Source organism: Rattus rattus, chromosome 9 (genome assembly GCF_011064425.1).
Source record: "Rattus rattus isolate New Zealand chromosome 9, Rrattus_CSIRO_v1, whole genome shotgun sequence".
NCBI classification, from domain to species: Eukaryota; Metazoa; Chordata; class Mammalia; order Rodentia; family Muridae; genus Rattus; species Rattus rattus.
In genome coordinates this window covers 9,032,186-9,040,661 of record NC_046162.1, presented here as the reverse complement: position 1 = coordinate 9,040,661, position 8,476 = coordinate 9,032,186, and positions in this window count along the sequence as shown.

Below are 8,476 nucleotides of genomic sequence, written 5' to 3'. Positions count from 1 at the left end.
TTGTACATATGGGGTCTCGAGCCCCTTCAAGCTCTTCCAGTTCTTTCTCTGATTCCTTCAACGGGGATCCCATTCTCAGTTCAGTGGTTTGCTGCTGGCATTCGCCTCTGTGTTTGCTGTATTCTTGCTGTGTCTCTCAGGAGAGATCTACATCCGGCTCCTGTCGGCCTGCACTTCTTTGCTTCATCCATCTTGTCTAATTGGATGGCTGTATATGTATGGGCCACATGTGGGGCAGGCTCTGAATGGGTGTTCCTTCTGTCTCCTGTTTTAATCTTTGCCTCTCTCTTCCCTGCCAAGGGTATTCTTGTTCCCCTTTTAAAGAAGGAGTGAAGCATTCACATTTTGATTATCCGTCTTGAGTTTCATTAGTTCTAGGCATCTAGGGTAATTCAAGCATTTGGGCTAATAGCCACTTATCAATGAGTGCATACCATGTGTGTTTTTCTGTGATTGGGTTACCTCAGTCAGGATGATATTTTCCAGTTCCAACCATTTGCCTATGAATTTCATAAAGTCATTGTTTTTGATAGCTGAGTAATATTCCATTGTGTAGATATACCACACTTTCTGTATCCATTCTTCTGTTGAAGGGCATCTGGGTTCTTTCCAGCTTCTGGCTATTATAAATAAGGCTGCGATGAATAGTGGAGCACGTGTCTTTTTTATATGTTGGGGCATCTTTTGGGTATATGCCCAAGAGAGGTATAGCTGGATCCTCAGGCAGTTCAATGTCCAATTTTCTGAGGAACCTCCAGACTGATTTCCAGAATGGTTGTACCAGTCTGCAATCCCACCAACAATGGAGGAGTGTTCATCTTTCTCCACATCCTCACCAGCATCTGCTGTCACCTGAGTTTTTGATCTTAGCCATTCTGACTGGTGTGAGGTGAAATCTCAGGGTTGTTTTGATTTGCATTTCCCTTATGACTAAAGATGTTGAACATTTCTTTAGGTGTTTCTCAGCCATTCGGCAATCCTCATCTGTGAATTCTTTGTTTAGCTCTGAACCCCATTTTTAAATAGGGTTATTTGTCTCCCTGCGGTCTAACTTCTTGAGTTCTTTGTATATTTTGGACATAAGGCCTCTATCTGTTGTAGGGTTGGTAAAGATCTTTTCCCAATCTGTTGGTTGCCGTTTTGTCCTAACCACAGTGTCCTTTGCCTTACAGAAGCTTTGCAGTTTTATGAGATCCCATTTGTCGATTCTTGATCTTAGAGCATAAGCCATTGGTGTTTTGTTCAGGAATTTTTTTCCAGTGTCCATGTGTTCCAGATGCTGCCCTAGTTTTTCTTCTATTAGTTTGAGTGTATCTGGTTTGATGTGGAGGTCCTTGATCCACTTGGACTTAAGCTTTGTACAGGGTGATAAGCATGGATCAATCTGCATTCTTCACATGTTGACCTCCAGTTGAACCAGCACCATTTGCTGAAAATGCTATCGTTTTCCATTGGATGGTTTTGGCTCCTTTGTCAAAAAAATCAAGTGCCCATAGGTGTGTGGGTTCATTTCTGGGTCTTCAATTCTGTTCCATTGGTCTATCTGTCTGTCTCTGTACCAATACCATGCAGTTTTTATCACTATTGCTCTGTAATACTGCTTGAGTTCAGGGATAGTGATTCCCCTGAAGTCCTTTTTATTGTTGAGGATAGTTTTAGCTATCCTCGGTTTTTTGTTATTCCAGATGAATTTGCAAATTGTTCTGTCTAACTCTTTGAAGAATTGGATTGGTATTTTGATGGGGATTGCATTGACTCTGTAGATCGCTTTTGGTAGAATGGCCATTTTTACTATATTAATCCTGCCAATCCATGAGCATGGGAGGTCTTTCCATCTTCTGAGGTCTTCTTCAATTTCTTTCTTCAGAGTCTTGAAGTTCTTATTGTACAGATCTTTTACTTGCTTGGTTAAAGTCACACCAAGGTACTTTTTATATTATTTGGATCTATTATGAAGGGTGTCGTTTCCCTAATTTCTTTCTCGGCTTGTTTCTCTTTTTGTAGAGGAAGGCTACTGATTTATTTGAGTTAATTTTATACCCAGCCACTTTGCTGAAGTTGTTTATCAGCTTTAGTAGTTCTCTGGTGGAACTTTTGGGATCACTTAAATATACTATCATATCATCTGCAAATAGTGATATTTTGACTTCTTCTTTCCGATCTGTATCCCTTGACCTCCTTTTTTGTTGTCTGATTGCTCTGGCTAGAACTTCAAGAACTATATTGAATAAGTAGGGAGAGAGTGGGCAGCCTTGTCTAGTCCCTGATTTTAGTGGGATTGCTTTAAGTTTCTCTCCATTTAGTTTAATGTTAGCAACTGGTTTGCTGTATATGGCTTTTACTATGTTTAGGTATGGGCCTTGAATTCCTATTCTTTCCAGGACTTTTATCATGAAGGGGTGTTGAATTTTGTCAAATGCTTTCTCAGCATCTAATGAAATGATCATGTGGTTTTGTTCTTTCAGTTTGTTTATATAATGGATCACGTTGATGGTTTTCCGTATATTAAACTATCCCTGCATGCCTGGGATGAAGCCTACTTGATCATGGTGGATGATTGTTTTGATGTGCTCTTGGATTCGGTTTGCCAGAATTTTATTGAGTATTTTTGCGTCGATATTCATAAGGGAAAATGGTCTGAAGTTCTCTTTCTTTGTTGGGTCTTTGTGTGGTTTAGGTATAAGAGTAATTGTGGCTTCATAGAAGGAATTCGGTAGTGCTCCATCTGTTTCAATTTTGTGGAGTATGAGGTCTTCTATGAAGGTCTGATAGAATTCTGCACTGAACCCATCTGGACCTGGGCTTTTTTTGGTTGGGAGACCTTTAATGACTGCTTCTATTTCCTTAGGAGCTATGGGGTTGATTAACTGGTTTATCTGTTCCTGATTTAACTTCGGTACCTGGTATCTGTCTAGGAAATTGTCCATTTTCTGTAGATTTTCAAGTTTTGTTGAATATAGGCTTTTATAGTAAGATCTGATGATTTTCTGAATTTCCTCTGAATCTGTAGTTATATCTCCCTTTTCATTTCTGATTTTGTTAATTTGGACACACTCTCTGTGTCCTCTCGTTAGTCTGGCTAAGGGGTTTATCTATCTTGTTGATTTTCTCAAAGAACCAACTTTTGGTTCTGTTGATTCTTTCTATGGTCCTTTTGTTTCTACTTGGTTGATTTCAGCTCTGAGTTTGATTATTTCCTGCCTTCTACTCCTCCTGGGTGTATTTGCTTCTTTTTTTTCTAGAGCTTTTAGGTGTGCTGTCAAGCTGCTGACATATGCTCTTTCCTGTTTCTTTCTGCAGGCACTCAGAGCTATGAGTTTTCCTCTTAGCACAGCTTTCATTGTGTCCCATAAGTTTGGGTATGTTGTACCTTCATTTTCATTAAATTCTAAAAGTCTTTAATTTCTTTCTTTATTTCTTCCTTGACCAGGTTATCATTGAGTAGAGCATTGTTCAATTTCCACGTATGTGTGGGCATTCTTCCCTTATTGTTATTGAAGACCAGTTTTAGGCTGTGGTGGTCTGATAGCACGCATGGGATTATTTCTATCTTTCTGTACCTGTTGAGGCCCTTTTTTGAACAATTATATGGTCAATTTTGGAGAAAGTACCATGAGGAGCTGAGAAGAAGGTATAACGTTTTGCTTTAGGATAGAATGTTCTATAAATATCTGTTAAGTCCATTTGGCTCATGACTTCTCTTAGTCTGTCTACGTCTCTGTTTTAATTTCTGCTTTCATGATCTGTCCATTGATGAGAGTGGGGTGTTGAAATCTCCTACTATCAATGTGTGTTTTGAGCTTTAGTAAGGTTTCTTTTTTACGTATGTAGGTGCCCTTGTATTTGGGGCATAGATATTTAGGATTGAGAGTTCATCTTGGTGGATTTTTCCTTTGATGAATATAAAGTGTCCTTCCTTATCTTTTTTGATGACTTTTAGTTGAAAATTGATTTTATTTGATATTAGAATGGCTACTCCAGCTTGCTTCTTCTGACCATTTGCTTGGAAAGTTGTTTTCCAGCCTTTCACTCTGAGGTAGTGTCTGTCTTTGTCTCTGAGGTGTGTTTCCTGTAGGCAGCAGAAGGCAGGGTCCTCGTTGCGTATCCAGTTTGTTAATCTATGTCTTTTTATTGGGGAGTTGAGGCCATTGATGTTGAGAGATATTAAGGAATAGTGATTATTGCTTCCTGTTATATTCATATTTGGATATGAGGTTATGTTTGTGTGCTTTTCTTCTCTTTGTTTTGTTGCCAAGACGATTAGTTTCTTGCTTCTTCTAGGGTATAGCTTGCCTCCTTATGTTGGACTTTACCATTTATTATCCTTTGTAGTGCTGGATTTGTAGAAAGATATTGTGTAAATTTGGTTTTGTCATGGAATATCTTGGTTTCTCCATCTATGTTAATTGAGAGTTTTTCAGGATACAGTAACCTGGGCTGGCATTTGTGTTCTCTTAGGGTCTGTATGACATCTGTCCAGGATATTCTGGCTTTCATAGTTTCTGGCGAAAAGTCTGGTGTGATTCTGATAGGTCTGCCTTTATATGTTACTTGACCTTTTTCCCTTACTGCTTTTAATATTCTTTCTTTATTTTGTGCATTTGGTGTTTTGACTATTATGTGACGGGAGGTGTTTCTTTTCTGGTCCAATCTATTTGGAGTTGTGTAGGCTTCTTGTATGCTTATGGGTTCCTCTTTCTTTAGGTTAGGGAAGTTTTCTTCTATGATTTTGTTGAAGATATTTACTGGTCCTTTGAGCTGGGAGTCTTCACTCTCTTCTATACCTATTATCCTTAGGTTTGATCTTCTCATTGAGTCCTGGATTTCCTGTATGTTTTGGACCAGTAGCTTTTTCCTCTTTACATTATCTTTGACAGTTGAGTCGATGATTTCTATGGAATCTTCTGCTCCTGAGATTCTCTCTTCCATCTCTTGTATTCTGTTGGTGAAGCTCGTATCTACAGCTCCTTGTCTCTTCTTTTGGTTTTCTATATCCAGGGTTGTTTCCATGTGTTCTTTCTTGATTGCTTCTATTTCCATTTTTTAATTCCTTCATCTGTTTGATTGTGTTTTCCTGGAATTCTTTCAGGGATTTTTGCGATTCCTCTCTGTAGGCTTCTACTTGTTTATTAATGTTTTCCTGTGTTTCTCTAAGGGAGTTCTTCACGTCTGTTTTGAAGTTCTCCAGCATCATGATCAAATATGATTTTGAAACTAGATCTTGCTTTTCTGGTGTGTTTGGATATTCCGTGTTTGCTTTGGTGGGAGAATTGGCACCGATTCTCCGATGATGCCATGTAGTCTTGGTTTCTGTTGCTTGGGTTCCTGCGCTTGCCTCTCGCCATCAGATTATCTCTAGTGTTACTTTATTCTGCTATTTCTGACAGTGGCTAGACTGTCCCATAAGCCTGTGTGTCAGGAGTGCTGTAGACCTGTTTTCCTGTTTTCTTTCAGCCAGTTATGGGGACAGAGTGTTCTGCTTTCGGGCATGTAGTTTTTCCTATCTACAGGTCTTCAGCTGCTCCTGTGGGCCTGTGTCTGGAGTTCACCAGGCAGGTCACTTGCAGCAGAAAAGTTGGTCTTACCTGTGGTTCTGAGGCTCAAGTTTGTTCGTGGCGTGCTGCCTATGAGCTCTCCGAGGTGGCAGCAACCAGGAAGATCTGCGCCGCCCTTTCCGGGAGCTTCCGTGCACCAGGGTTCCAGATGGCGTTTGGTGTTTTCCTCTGGCGTCAGAGATGTGTGCAGAGTGCAGTCTCTTCTGGTTTCCCAGGCGTGTCTGCCTCTCTGAAGGTTTAGCTCTCCCTCCCACGGGATTTGGGTGCAGAGAACTGTTTATCCGGTTCTGGCGGTGTCTCAGACGCAGCGGTCCTGCTGCTCCTGGGCCCTCCTCTACGGGAACCCAGAGGCCGTATACAGTTTCCTCTTGGGCCAGGGATGTGGGCAGGGGTGGGCAGTGTTGGTGGTCTTTTCTGCTCTGCAGCCTCAGGAGTGCCCACCCGACCAGGCGGTGAGGTCTCTCTCCCACGGGGTTTGGGAGCAGAGCTCAGATATACTTTTAAACTGTGATTGTTCATGGTTTTGCTTCAGAGCATTTACCTGTCGGCTTACAATAGTCATTCAATTAGATGCTTGCCAGACTGGAAACCCCTTTGCTTGATTGCCATTTTCTATAAAACCTTGTCCCTCTGAGAGCTCAGAGTTGCTTCACCAGCCTGTCCTGCTGCGTCAGGGTCAGTGGTGAGTAAGCCCAAGCTCCAGATTATAATAAAGAGACCCTAATGCGATTGCATCGGAATCTACTCCTTGCTGGTCTTTTGGGGTTCACGAAACAGGCACAGCAAAAGCACACAGGCACTGGCCGAATCCCAGAGACTGGAGAGGAAGGATATATTAGTGTGTGTACACTGTGATAATAATATTACAGACTAGGGGCAATAGAAACACATTTTTTTTTAACAATTCAGGAAGGTCAGGCCAGTTCTATTCTGACTCCTCTTTCTTCAGCCTATAGATGCAGATTGCTACCCTCTTCTTTTCCCTCACCCTGCAGTTTTCCTCTCCCCAATGTCCTCCTTCCTTTTTAATTTTTACTCCCTGCCTCTCTGTGTCTGTGCCTTGTTTCTGTGTGAATATTTGTATATAAGTGCACATGGCATGTAGGAAGGTCATAGGACACTTTGTAGGAGTCTGCCACATGTATTCTGGAGACTGAAGTCATGTCCTTGCTGCCCCTCTTTTTGGTTTATAAAATCAGAGTCTTTATAGTCCAGGCTTGCCTCAGACTCACTGAATAGTTGGGAATAATCTTGACCCCTTGACTTTTTTTTTTTTTTTTGGATGTAATAAGCAAAGGCGAGGTTTATTACGGAGATCTATTATGTATTATGGGGTTCTCTGGGTTGACACGTATCCTGTGCAGGAGACAGAGGTGTCGACCGACCCCTTTACTGTTACATCTCCATCTCCACTTAGAAATACAAGCAAGGACACCACAAGCAGTCCAAGTAGCTAGTTAACTTCTTATAATGTCCTCACCCCTAGTTTCTCTTCTACGTGAATCTGCCATGGTGTCTCTTCCTGCATCTGTTTCCTCTCATAAAGGAACCATACAGACTGTATTGCCTAACTCAGGACCTCAATTTAACTGAATCATTTCTTTAAGGTCTCCAAATACAGTCACATTCTGAAGAACCAAAATTAGGGCCTCAATGTATAAATTATGATAGGAGACAATTCAGCTTATGAAAAATAACATAATTAGCAATAATCCTTGAAAGAACTGGTCTATAGTTCAGGTAGGAGACCTAAGTAAAACACTACAGCAGCCCAGGTTTGGTTGTTGGATGAGAGAAAGTGACTTACTGTATCAGCTTAAGTAAGATTGGCATGTAAACTGGGTGATTGTATTACGTCCCTGTGTTTTTCCTTGTTTTGATAATTATACCATGCTTATGTAAGATGCCACACTTGGGAAGGACCAAGCAAAGAGCGCATGGTAGCTGAGGACTGTGGCCCAAGCCTGTAACCTTAGCTCTTAGGAAGCAGAAGGAGGATTAGGAATTTGAGGCTAGGCTGGGCTATATAAGCTCTGACTCAAACAAAACAAAACAAAACAAATGAACAAGATTATACGGGAATTCTTTGTATATTTTTGTTTGTTTTCTTGCTTTTGTTTTTTGAGACAGGGTCTTGTTTTGTAGCCTAGAGTGGGCAATTTGTCTTAAATTCTGGACAATATGCCTCAGCACTCCACCCTTCCAAGTGCAAGGATGAAAGGTTCTGTCATCACATCTGCTTCCTTTGTGTAATTTTTCTACATTTTCCCAGGTCTGAATTTATTTCAAAATTCAAGCACTGGGTTTAGTAACCTGGCAACCTGAATTCAGTCCCCAGGACTTTACATAGTGGAAAGAGAAATCAAAATTGTCCTCTGATCCCTATCACCTCTCTCTAACACACACACACACATACACACACACACACACACACAGATACACACACACAAATACACACACTCATACACACACACAAATACACACACAAACACACACACAAAAACACACACACACACACACACACACACACACACACACACACACACACACACACACACACACACACACACAAATACACACATACACACACAAATACACACACTCATACACACATAAATACACACACACACAAATACACACAAACAAACACACACAAACAAATACACACACATACACACAGTGAATAAAAAGGGCTGGAGAGATGGCTCAGTGGTTAAAAGCACTGGCTGCTCTTCCAAGGACCCAGGTTTGATTCCCAGCACTCACATGACAGCTAACGATGGCATGTAGCTCTGTGGACATTTAATATGGTAAGTGATATACAGACAAAACACCCACATATACATTAAGTAAAAAATAAATAAATCTCTAAAAAGAAATAGAAAAATATCCTTTTAAAGGTACTAGATTTAGGAAAAACA